The sequence below is a fragment of the Athene noctua genome, chromosome 2 (assembly GCF_965140245.1).
Source record: "Athene noctua chromosome 2, bAthNoc1.hap1.1, whole genome shotgun sequence".
In the NCBI taxonomy this organism is placed as follows: Eukaryota; Metazoa; Chordata; class Aves; order Strigiformes; family Strigidae; genus Athene; species Athene noctua.
In genome coordinates this window covers 35,358,455-35,371,089 of record NC_134038.1, presented here as the reverse complement: position 1 = coordinate 35,371,089, position 12,635 = coordinate 35,358,455, and the positions used below count along the sequence as shown (strand labels likewise).

Below are 12,635 nucleotides of genomic sequence, written 5' to 3'. Positions count from 1 at the left end.
GCTAAACATGGAAAACTGGCAGAGTTTTTTGAGACTCCAGAGATTAATAACATTTCTAAACCCAATATACTAAATTTCACGATCTCAGAAATTTTCTTGTAACATGCTAGTAGAAAAATGACACTTAAGTAGGAAAAAAATTAGTTAAGAGGGGAACAGCAGCAACAACTTTTATCCCATGTGTCTGGTGATACTAATCAACAGCAATCAAATAAATGAAAGCTTTTAACAATTTCACTGTAAAAATTCAGTTTTATTTTCAAGGCATAAAGAAGAGTTCTATGTGTTTTAGACAAATCAAGAATTAAATGTTAGCATTAACCAGAATGAGCACCAAGAGATTAACAGTATGGCAGACTTTGCATTTCTAAAAGGATGTTTAATCCCGTAGGGTACCAGTACAAACACAGACATAAAAAACCAACGTAGACAGTTTCATCTGTGGTGCCTGGAGAAGATTTATTTAAGTTACATCCTCCCTAAAATGTGTGCGGGGATAAACGTTGAATGTTATTTCAAAGCTTAGCTTGTCATAATTTATTGGATAAGTATCAGCCCATGCTGCCTTCTCGCAGGTCCCTCTAGGTCTCTGAGAAAAAAGATAATGAGCAAATATACAGTAACACCTTCCACTTGTACTCAGGATGGGGGAAAGAAACTGTTAATCAAAACAAATACATTGTATAATCCCATATGTGTTCCGTGCAGTTCATGAATGGTTGTACGGTATGTGCTTGCTTAGTAACAGTAATCAAACTCATTCTTTCTCTATAATCATTATTTTCAATTAGATGAGCTATTCTTAGCTCCTGCATAATTACGTCTATGTAGCATAAACTTAATGAAGCAATCCTATCACTGGGACTTTGTTTTGCAAGATAATAATGTAGTCTGCACATAGATAAACTAGACACTGATCATCCTTTTGTGATGACAGAATAACCAGACTATTCTCATAAAAAATAATCTAATGCTGTTGCCACTGTTACAATAGGCATTTTAAAAGCTAATATACTAAATGACCAGCATCAGGAAAACATTGCCAGGATAGTAGTTACTGATGCCCTGTGAATTTTCTATATTTTTATGTCCATAAAGCAACTCACATATCCTGTCCAAACATACAGAATCAATTAGTTAAGGAATGAAATGGTGACATGAGTAATAAGCTGGTGAAACTTTGTCACATGAAGCTGGGCAAAGCAAGTCACAGCAGGAAGAAGCCAATGGAACAGAAGGTAAATGAGCACTGCTTTCCTTGGCTGCCTTATCTCACACCTTTTTTTTTCAGCTCACACTTCCTGCTATTCTGCCCCTTTTGTACTCACAGTCAGGAGTTCCAGCAGACCAGAACAGGAGCGACTGTTCAGACACAAATGCTGCCAAGGCATGTCTCAGTGACACACTTGAGCAGAGCCTCAGTGCTGTACTGTCACTGAGAGACGACGCAGCAAGAGGAACTAAATAGGCACAGGAGTGTAAGGCTCAAGACCATTGTTTATGCTCCTGAGCAGGCCTTCGACCAGCCAAACAGAAGTATGTGCACATGGCTGTGCTGAGACACTTCCCCAACGGCCTCTTCAGCAGGCATTGTCAACGACATATGGCAAATGTGAAAAGGAGAAACCAGAAGAGTCAGTGCTTCACCTGTGAACACAGGCTCTTCATTATTTGCACTGTTATTTATCACCTTGACATTTGGAGGCTTTACTGGCTAACTTCAGCAATGTGTACTTTATTATCTCAACTTGCAACTGTATATTCAGATATTTCTTTCACTTCCTGCACATTTCCTTGCAAATGTCAGACTCAAATAATTTTTCTGTTGCTATTTAACTTCCTGGGTTTTTTTATTCTGACTTCCACACTTGATTTGTCTGTATGTTTTCCAAATTACCTGCTTACAGTTATTGCTGCTTGGCACTATATTTGGTTTGTACTTGTTTTATTTTGTTTTGCACTGCCCCCCACACTATCAGAGTGTTATAATCAGAAACTATGGAGAAATATGTTAGTTTTGAATGACAACATTTATAAGGAGAGTTATCAAAGCAGGGTAGCTCCACTGAAACACAATCCATTTGTTCCATTTATGCTTTACACAGTTTGGGAAAGCCCTCTTTATCTTTTGTTCCTGGAGTAATCTTGCCAAAGTCTTGAAGTTTTGTTTATTACTCACAGAAATTTAAGTCTATTATATACCAAGCCAAATGACCTACATTTGGATGACCACCATCTAATTGAGAATTGCTTTTTTCCCCAGAGAGCTCTACACCTTTTGCCACAACAAGAAACCTTTATGAGAATTTCTAAAAGAGAAAACTCAAAAAAGTCAAAAGTCTCCTCTCGTCTCCCCAAGTCAAGAAGACGACTGCAGTAGGCTTTTCATGCTGTTCCACACATTCCCCAGGAAGGGTCAATCTTAAGTTTCAGCAGCAAAATAGAAACTATGCATGGACGTAGGCAGCAATCCACAGACTGCAAAACAGTACGGAAAAATAATGAGTGATCTGCTTTGCAATGCTGCATTCAGGTTCTAACCCACAGGAAATAACTTAAAATCGTTAGATTTTTCTTTTAGGTGACCAGGCAGTTCTTTCATTCTCAGCAACTGTACACAATACACATTACTAACTTTTGAACTGCCATGTGTTATGTGTGTTTATCTACTTGAAGGTATCATCCTCCCTTTAATATTCCACATGATGTCTCAAACATGTGCTTGAAAGCTTTCAAACTAATATAAAATTATTTAAAACAAAACCACTTCATATTTAGAAGGACAATCCATCACTTAGCTGATGAGTCCACAGTGGTGGTAAATGCAATCAAGACAGGGACAAAATTTAATTCTATCTGTAGCAGGAATCAAGCTGTACTTACATTAAAAAGAATCTCACAGCTGTAGCTCATGCGTAGTGTTGGTACCAGGTGACAGGTAAGTCCTAAGGGCTGGAGGAGTGATGGCTAACAGAGAAACTTTGCTATTGTTAGAAATTTTTTTTGGACTCATATCAAGGTCGATTTGGAAGGAAGTCTAAGCTTTCTAGACTGTGGGACAACTGATATTCCTACTGACAACTTTCTTTCCTATATTTGTTTGGGTAGGTAAACTTATACACATCATTTTAGCTACACTCAAGAGATTATAAACAGAGAGTCAGGGGTTTCTCACAAGCAGTCTACTATTCCAGTGATACTACAGTCGGATTTCTATCTACTTATGTCTGAAAATTAACTTGAAGGAGTAGTATTGTGCGCTGAAGAGCTTAAACGACATTATCTAGCATTCTGCAGCAACAATGCTTACATATAATGCCATGTGTCTGGAATGCATTATGTAATGTTTATCTAAATTTAAACCCATTTAGAACTGTCCATTACCCTCCAGATTATTTTGTATTTCCATGGTATCCTTCAATGCACTTGTAATGCTGCCTCATTCTGAGTCAACTAAAACTGTAAGCAGCATATGTTTACTTTGTTTCACTTTTCAGCCTTTATTAAACACAGTGATTGCAGCACAAAGCTTTCCAGGAGATTGCTTTCTGTATCTCAAAATGATACAAATAATTTTCTATTTTCTATTTGCCAAATACATGAAATACAATTATGTTCCTATCAAATGATACGAAATTAATAATCTTAACAATGTTATTAACAGATTTCCATATTGTAAAAAAAAAAATAGTAAAGGCTAAACCTAATCAAGTTCTGAGAGATATATTTAATTAATGACAGCTATCAGGTTTGTCTCAGTAACATTTCATACTGTGGGTTACTACCCAGTTCATTCTTTTCGAAACTGGAATTCTCTAAAAAATAATCCCACCTTCCTAAATTCAGTGATTTTTCTAGAAAGCAAGAATATTCTGTTGGGTTTTTTTCCAGGTATGAAACTTTCCAACTTTTTCACATTTCTTTCTATCTACTGGAGGCTCAATTCTGCAAAACCAAGGTCTGACAAAATTGCTTCAGAGATCAACAGCATTTCCAGGAGAAGAGGGGCTGGAGAGGAAAACTTTAAGGGACTATTCTTTAGTAATTTAATTTTCTCCTTGTCCCCATTTTATTTCCACATTCTTCTGATATTATGTATCATTAATGAATGGTAAATAATTATCTAGCATCTATACATTTTTTAACACCACAAGTGAGAGACTGGCATTTATGAAGTGTGCTAGTCACCCTCATCAGCTCCTTTCAGTGATAATACTGATTGAAAAACAATATTCTGCTACGGTAGGATTAAAAATACGTATGTGCAGAACTATGTAGAGCTACCTAAAAAACTCTTGGCTTCATCTCTCAGCAACTCATTGCTGTAACATACCTCAAAAGTAAGGGTAAGTCACTGAATACAAGCAAGAAATGGAGTTTCAGAGCAAAATAGATAGAGGAAAAAGATGGACTTACAGATACCACAACACGAGAGCTTCATGTCAGTGAGAAACTTGAAGTGTTCCTAAACTACAGATTTAATTGACCAAATGAGATATATGTCCTCAATCTAGAAGTCTAAACTTCTAAACTCAAGGTGCTTTTCTTGATCAATCTGTTTTGTGCATTGCTAGATTTTAGTTTCAACTATCTTCTCCTTCATGAACTGGCTTGACTCAGGAACTGGACTACCTTGGTACTACCTGTAAACTCTCATGTAGTGAAGCATAAGCAGATCTATTACATACACAGTGCTGGCACATTGATCTGTATCATCTTACCTAATGGATTTTGTTTCTGAAAACTCCTCCTTCTCAGTCTAAATATATTTTTCAGGCTTTTTTCAGTCCTAACTCATATTAGAACTGCAAAAATACTAACTTTTAGTTAACAATCGAAAAACTGAGGAAATTCCTTACAATTGGCAAATGGCCAAACTGATTTCAGTACTTGGAAAAAATAACCTGGAGGTAATGACTGGTTAGCCAGATGTCAGTTTTGGGCATAAACAGCAGCATAAATAAACTGGGTCTACATCCATAAAGATTTACAGGCTAAGAGTATACTGTGCCAGACATAATGCTTTAGACATAATGCTTTAACAAAGTATTTTGCCAAACTCTTCATACACATGTAAAGATTATGGGTCCTATACCTTATCTAGATTGCCTTGATTTAACATACTTGGATTGTTTTCAAGGTTTCTGATTTTATACCCTACGGCAACATAATTAAACAGCAGCATAAATTACATGGAATTAATAAAGCACATCAAAATGGATTAAATGCTAACTCTCTGACATATCTCAAAGCTTAATGCAGAAGACATCAAAGAAAAGGGTTGATATGTGCATTTTACCTTAGGAATTGTTTTTTGCTCCAGAGTTGTTTAATATTTTACTTTTATAGTGTCTCAATACCAGTGAAAATGTACTATGGTAGAGTTGGCAGATTACACATCTTCTGGATTCCAAAAAATCCCAAGAGGACAATTTACTGAAACCTACTGTAACCTGAAGTTTACTGTAACTTACAGTTTAATGATAACTTAAAAACTCATTGCATTTAACTGTACTGGGAAACAAAAAATCTAGCCAGTATGGGAGACTATCATGGAAAGTAGCACAGAAGGAGTATGAGATCACGCTGGCTAGTCCCACACACTGCAGCAAAAGGAAGTCTTAATGTGGCTTTTATACACGTAGAGATGAAAATCAAGTATAAACAGGAATTTGTTCTTTCTGTACTACATAATCCAGAATCCATAAACCCCCTAATGGAACAATGCCCAGTTTATCTGTGTCTCAAGAAGGAAAAAGAAATGTCAGGACCACAGAAGAAATGAGGTTCTAGAAAGACTAGCTTCTTAACTTAAATTTCTTGAGCCTCATATCTACTCATTGAAGAAACACTGAGAAGCTACTTATCACAGTGTACAAATGGATATCTGAAAGTAGAAAATGGGGAAGACAAAATGGAGAAGCCAAGTGCTTCAGATAAAGACATAACCGATCCAACAATGAGAAGCTGATTTTGGGCATACTCAACCTTCAAATGTTTTGGGTGTATTTCATAGAGAAAAAGATGGATCTTTCTAAGTCTTCAAAATTATATTAGGCAGTGTACTAAAAGTCCTGTTTAATCCATTTTCTGAGAAAGAAATGACATGGTCTCTTGTTTACAGGAAGTGAGATTAGATGATTTAGGGACTGTTTACATTAGGTATTTCAAACATCTGACATGAGGGCTCTGATCATCTCACTGGAGGCACCCCTCTTACTCCATTAAAAATAAGAAGCTTGAACTATTTAAAGTTTGGTTCTCTGAACTGTGTGGATGTTACACTCCTGCAGTGGTCAGCATGAACATGCTCTGCTGTGCCAATGAATATATGAATAGCATTACAGCAAACACCAATCTATGTTCTTGAGGAATCAGCTGTCTTATGCCAAGAATCAGAAACTATGCATTTGCCTCCAGACCTCCATGGTCCACATCAATAAAACCAGAACTACTCAGCAACTCAGGGGTGTACATTTCTGTAACTTACACTAGTCACATGTGTACTCAGCAGTTCAGAAGGATTTTAGGTGAATAAAGGCTAGCATGCCAAAAAAAGGAGGCATTTCTGAAAATTCACTTTTAACAATTAAGATAAATTAGTTCAATTTCCCTAGTCTGTCTTTCAAGCCCTCACTCTTGCTCACCTGTCTGGAAAAAGACTCATATGCAGATGTCTGAATTTAAAAAGTGGTTTTAAATTGCTGTTAAGCATCACTAGAGAAGTTACATTTAAATGGCACCTTCCCTAACCTTAGGTGTCCCACTAACCTGATATTACTTATGTGCATGCCAGATAATCTGCCCCTGGATAATGGAGCTGGCTCTTCACGTAATGTATTTGATTTTATCCATCATTCTGTCAGGAGCTTGAACGAATGAAGTTTTTCTTTCATATTGATTGTACTTGACCCTAGCACTGGCACAGAAATCTTGAAGATGGCACAGTGTCAGCAAGATAAGCAGCATCATTTCAAGCAGAAAGTAAGTTTTCTTGTGGGGAAATTTACACTTTGGGCAAAATATACTTTTGTACACTATGCTCACAGGGCTTTTTCTCCATTTTTGCCAGTGGTGATTCACTGCCAGTATATTTTCATGTTACTAAGTGCTAAGTACATCTAGAGAAAAGTGTAGATCTTGATGTGCATTTCTCTATCCTACTTTATAGGATAGGCTATATCCTACCCTACTTTATAGGACAGACCATTTATCCTATTCCATTTATCACCAATTCTCCCTAGTAAGCAATATTTTCTTCCAGTTCCCTGGCCCCATAATGTTAATTCCTGCAGACAGAAGGTTTTTTTTGGAAAAGGGTATCTGCAAACAATTTGTTGTTTCCGATCACCAAAGCCAATTATATTGGTTGACTGAAGAGAACTTCTGAATCTAGCTGGAAGCATAAAAAAATAGATGCACACTTGAGCTTCAGCTGCTCTTTATGACATAGTTAAGTGAAGAAAAAAAAGGCGATAAATGTTTCTCTTGCCTTCATCATAAAATGTGAGCTTCAAGAAGAAAGAACCCCACATAATAAGGATTCTGCACAGAGAAGGCAACCCTGCTCAAGGAAATGGGAACACATGGACTGTTGTGATCATCTGATTAGAGAACTTCTAAGGTACGTTTAGTGCATTGCACTTCCCCCCGCCACACTTTTTTAAAAAAACCCCAAAACTATTTTCTACTTGGTACAAATCAAATAAATAGTAAGTATGATGACTGCTATAGTCAACACCAATATCTGTCAGCTATTCTAGACTCTGTGTGTAAGAAAGCAACAACAAATCATTATCCCAGGGATACAGATAGGTGAAAAATAAGAACAGCTTACAGGAAGAGACTAGGAATTATTTTTGTATCAAAATTGTCTGTTTTTTTCAATCTAAAACCTTATCTTAATATTTTTCAGTGTTCTACTGATTTTTACCACTTTGAATTACCTGTAAAAATAAAAAAATCCCACAGAAAATATGAAGGTAAATGTCAATTTTTAGAAAACAATACATTTTAAATTATTTTTTGTTGGAATAATTGTAGTTAGAAAACTTTTGGAAGCTCTACTAATCAGTGAATTTATTCAGGAAAACTATGTCAAATGTCATCCTTCACAATGTCTTAATTTCTTAATCTCTCCTCTATACAGAATTGGTGAATTTTTTTAAGGATAAGATTTTTTAAATTTTAAGGCAAAGAATTCTATTCTTAGTAAAGAATACTAGAAGCATTTGTAAAGCAAAACACATAATAGAAAAACAGTATCTGATCTCTCTTTGCATCATCATGTATACAACTTGCAACACACTGGTTGCATGAAAATTACATTTCAGGAAATTACAGGAAAAACATGAAAATTTTAAATTCTGTGGGTTTTGCTGGCTTCAAAAAATGAAAATACTTCTAGGAGAGGAGTATGTTTCATGCTTTTCCAAAGAGACTGGCAGTCTGTAACTCATTAGATTATAGTTCTAGTAGCTGAATCCAAAGACTTCATTACTGTGCTTGATGGAGGAAAACATACTGAGAAAAAAGTCACAACTACAGGCTTAGTGCTTATTTGTCTCTCTCTCTCTTCCAAAATCTGTAGCACACATATTTATTTCTGCCATTTTCTCTAAATAATAATAACATGGAATTGAAATCTTCATAACAAATGAGAACAGAAAGGATACATTGACCATGGAATAAAGTTTTAATCTGAAAGAGTTTTGGGGAGGCTTGAAAAAGTGTCTAGAGGATAATGGCAAACAAAATAATTCTTCATGAGATATAATAGTGCAATTTATGTATTTATAACTAAAAAAGAATGTGGTGCAATTAAGCATTTTAAATTACAAACACTGACATGAATTCAAATAATCTGTGGCAGCATTATTTTTTTTTTTTACATTCGTTTTAATATCTTTGGGCATTAAAATCTAGTGGGGAAACAAAACTGCAGTATTTTCATCCTTTTAAAGGCATTAACTGTATGTGTTTAAATTTAATCTTTGTGTCTTTAGCAGTCTGACAGCCAAAACTGAATTGGGCTTATCTCTCTTTGAATGGTACATTTCTGTTCCCTGATCAGGTGTCAGATGTCTAGAAAAATAGTACTGATAGAAAAACATCTAGCAAACCATTCTGGGATTAGTTCTTCCATTTTCAGTTGTTACAAATTCTCTGACACGTTTAAAGATAGCTGTTAAAAAAAATTCACAGAAATAGTTGAATAGCAGAAAACACAGATAGATTATATCTGAAGAGCTTAATTAGCAAAAGGCCTAAGCTCTCCATGGAAGACAAGTGCTCAAGTGTATGTGATTTGACTTTTCTCCAGGCTGGCAGATATGAATCGAGTTGCTCGTATTATACATTAAACATCAAGAGACTGAACAATATAAACAAGTAAAGGAAGACTTTGATGATGCTTCCACCTGTAAACATGCAATTCCTCTTAACTGAAGAGCACTGCAGATTGAAAATAATGTCAGATCATTTCAGATATAGAGCAGGTGACAGCTATTTCACAGGTTTTGTTATCTCTAGCATGAAGGAATGCAAAACCTGGGTTTATGACAAACACAACTGACAGCTTTTAAATAATCCTCTCTTATATACATGCCCCCCCCAATAAACTTGTATGTATATATTTACCCTCTGTAGCTACCTACAACACTGCCATCAACACACAATTTGAATAAACAACCAGCATGTCCTATCAGCTACCAGAAAAACTGAAAAGCCAAGAATGTTTCTCTCTGCTGGTTCCCACAGGGCTGATGATCTTGCCTAGAGGCCCAAAAGACTTTTGTGGCATCCAGAGACTGCTGAAAGAATGTTCACAGCAGCCTATTTGTTCCTGCTTAGAAAGGTCCTTGGCTGCTTTGTTCAGCTGAAGTCATGCAGATCTTTACGGTAAGGTTGAAGATTCATTGTTGTATTCTTACATATTTAGCAGTAACCACTTGTGAGAGTAACAATTATTGCAGACTCATGAAGTCTGATGTTTTGAGACCCTCTGAACAGAGCAAGTCATGGTCTATTTGCTCCTTTATTTTCCTTACTACAGTCCTTGTCTGGGAGCCCTGACATTCACTCCTAGACTCTTTGAGAAAGCAAGCATTCTCTTTTCTGAGTCACTAATAGCAGAATTTTAGTGTAAATACTACTGCATGCCATGGAGGGAGTAAGTCCCAAAATAATCAGTCCTAATGTCTTGTTGTCCTCTCTTCACACAAACACAGATTTATTAGACTTTCCAGTTCTATCTAAAAGTTGATGGGTTTTACGGACCATCATGACTGTGACACTGAAACAGCTGTTAAAGACAAGAATCTCCTATTAAGCAATATCATGCACTCCCTCTCCCACCAAAAAGCTGTTCCTACTAAGGCCCAATCTTGAAATCTGATGCCCTGATAGGCAGGCAATTCATGAACCTCAAAAATTACTCTCCTAGTAAAGTATCTTCAATAAGTTACCTTCCTAAACTGCAGATCTCTCAGCTTTTACCAGTATCAGAGAAGACCCACATGCTGAATACTTTCCCTTTCGCATAGCAGGGCTACCATAGCTTGCCCAAAGCATTGGATCTGCTCTGCCTGCACTGAATGATGGTGCTGTACACACACGAAGTATTTTCCAGATGTGCTGGACGTTACTACATACATACCTGACCAAGTTCTGCACTCTTCATGTCCTCGATAACATGATAGGAGTAACTGCTGCTACTACAGCAGCAATTTACGTTGCTGGCAGCCAGTGGCAACTGCATGGTTCTGAACACCTGCAAGTGACAGGAAAATATTTTTGCCTGCTATTTTTCCTGAGGACATTAAAGGACCCTCACCATGTAAAAGGCATGTACCATGGCAGGGATACATCCTAGGAGAGGCAGTGTCCTGGAACAAGCCTGTGGGCTGGACGAATTATTTTAGAATCACAGGATGGTTTGGGTTGGAAGGGACCTTAAAGATCATCCAGTTCCAACCCCCCTGATATGAACAGGGACATCTTTCACATCTTTGATCAGGTTGCTCAAAGCCCCGTCCAACCAGGCCTTGAACACTTCCAGGGAGGGGTCATCCAAAACTTCTTTGGGCCACCTGTTCCAGCATCTCACCACTCTCACAGTAGAGAATTTCTTCCTAATATCTAATGTAAATCTACTCTCTGTTTAAAACCATTACCCCTCATCCTATCACTACACTGATAAAGAGTCCCTTGCCATCTTTCCTGTAGGCCTCCTTTAAGTACTGGAAGGTTACTGTAAGGTCTACCTAGAGCCTTCTCTTTTCTGGGCTAAACAACACCAACACCAACTTATTTTTTCAGGTTGCATATCAAGATATGATGATCTTCCCTAAAGTCCATACAGATTTACCTTCACCTGAATATGTACCTTATTTTATGAATCCTGTGAGGAAACATGAAAGTCAGCAACAGAGAAGGCCTCAGTCTTGCCTCAGTTCTCCTGCTGAAGCCTATGTTGCTGGGGGGCTTAAAGGAGGAATGGAGGATATTCTTGAAGAACCACTGGAAGAGTAGGGAAAGTAAACACATGTTTCCTTGAAAAATTTGATAATTCAAGACAATCAGTGCAAGGTAATTCAAATATTATCTAATTTTACTTAGTTAGCAAAATAATAACAATAATAAAGTCTCTCCCCCAAGAAATGATAGTCAGAATTTCATCTGTATCTATCAATGAAGTGTATGTCTACTGAACATGGAATCTGACCTCACATTATGCTTAGCTGACAATATTTAATAAAATGTGAAGGCTTGTTCCATGTAGCAGTCTTGCTGCTCCAAGGCGAGCATGCTCTGACAGCAAGTGAATATATATAGAATACAGTATCTCATTGGAAAGAAGTCACTTGATAACAAGTAGAGACTTACTCTGTAATCCCATTAAATAAATAACATTTTCACTCCTGTGAGACAGATGTGCAGTGAAAGGCCTGCTGAGATAAAGTTTTGCTACAAAGTACAGTGCTGAAAAGACTTGCTAAAGTACAGTAATGGGTTAGTTAGCAAGGAATTCTCTGGAGGGCCTTCAACATAAGTTGAAATGTGCTTTTCACAGTTTCTTTTTCCAACTCTTGTGCAAATGAGTCCAGCTGTAAAGTCTTGTAATCCACTCTTTTTCTTGAATGACTAACCTGTCTAGTAGCAAAGTACTGTTCTGAGTATTCAAATTGTTGTTGAGAAAATAGGATACAAAAGGACCTCTTTTTGAAGGGTCAACATGGAAACTAGATATTTCTACCTGACAATCAAGGTGAAATTCCACAGAATGGGCAGATACAAAGAAAGCTTTTAGTTCTTAGGTCTAGGATTTTCTCCAAGTTCATACGTGCAGAAATTCAACCTCTCTGTAAGTTTGTTAAAAGAGACATCACTGGGGAGAAGAATGATACCATTTTCTCATGTTTAATGGGTTTGCATAGCAATTGAAACTGCAGGAGTGTTCAGTTCTGTAATACCTGGACAGAAAACATACAAATCACAACACAAATCACTGCACTACAGTTTTTTTCTTAGCACCTGGCTGTCCAGGTAATAACAGAAGTGAGTTCCTTATTTTAAACACAACATGCATTTTATACAGAGCGAGAGCATCATGGAAAAGTTCAGGATGCAGCAGT

The 12,635-nt window shown here is 36.9% G+C and overlaps 1 protein-coding gene across 3 annotated transcripts in view; it reads right to left on the bottom strand.

The window, feature by feature from the left end:
- JPH1 (junctophilin 1) overlaps window positions 1-12,635 on the bottom strand; it is a 96,668-nt gene that overhangs the window by 41,854 nt on the left and 42,179 nt on the right. The gene's annotated exons all lie outside the window — the stretch shown is intronic.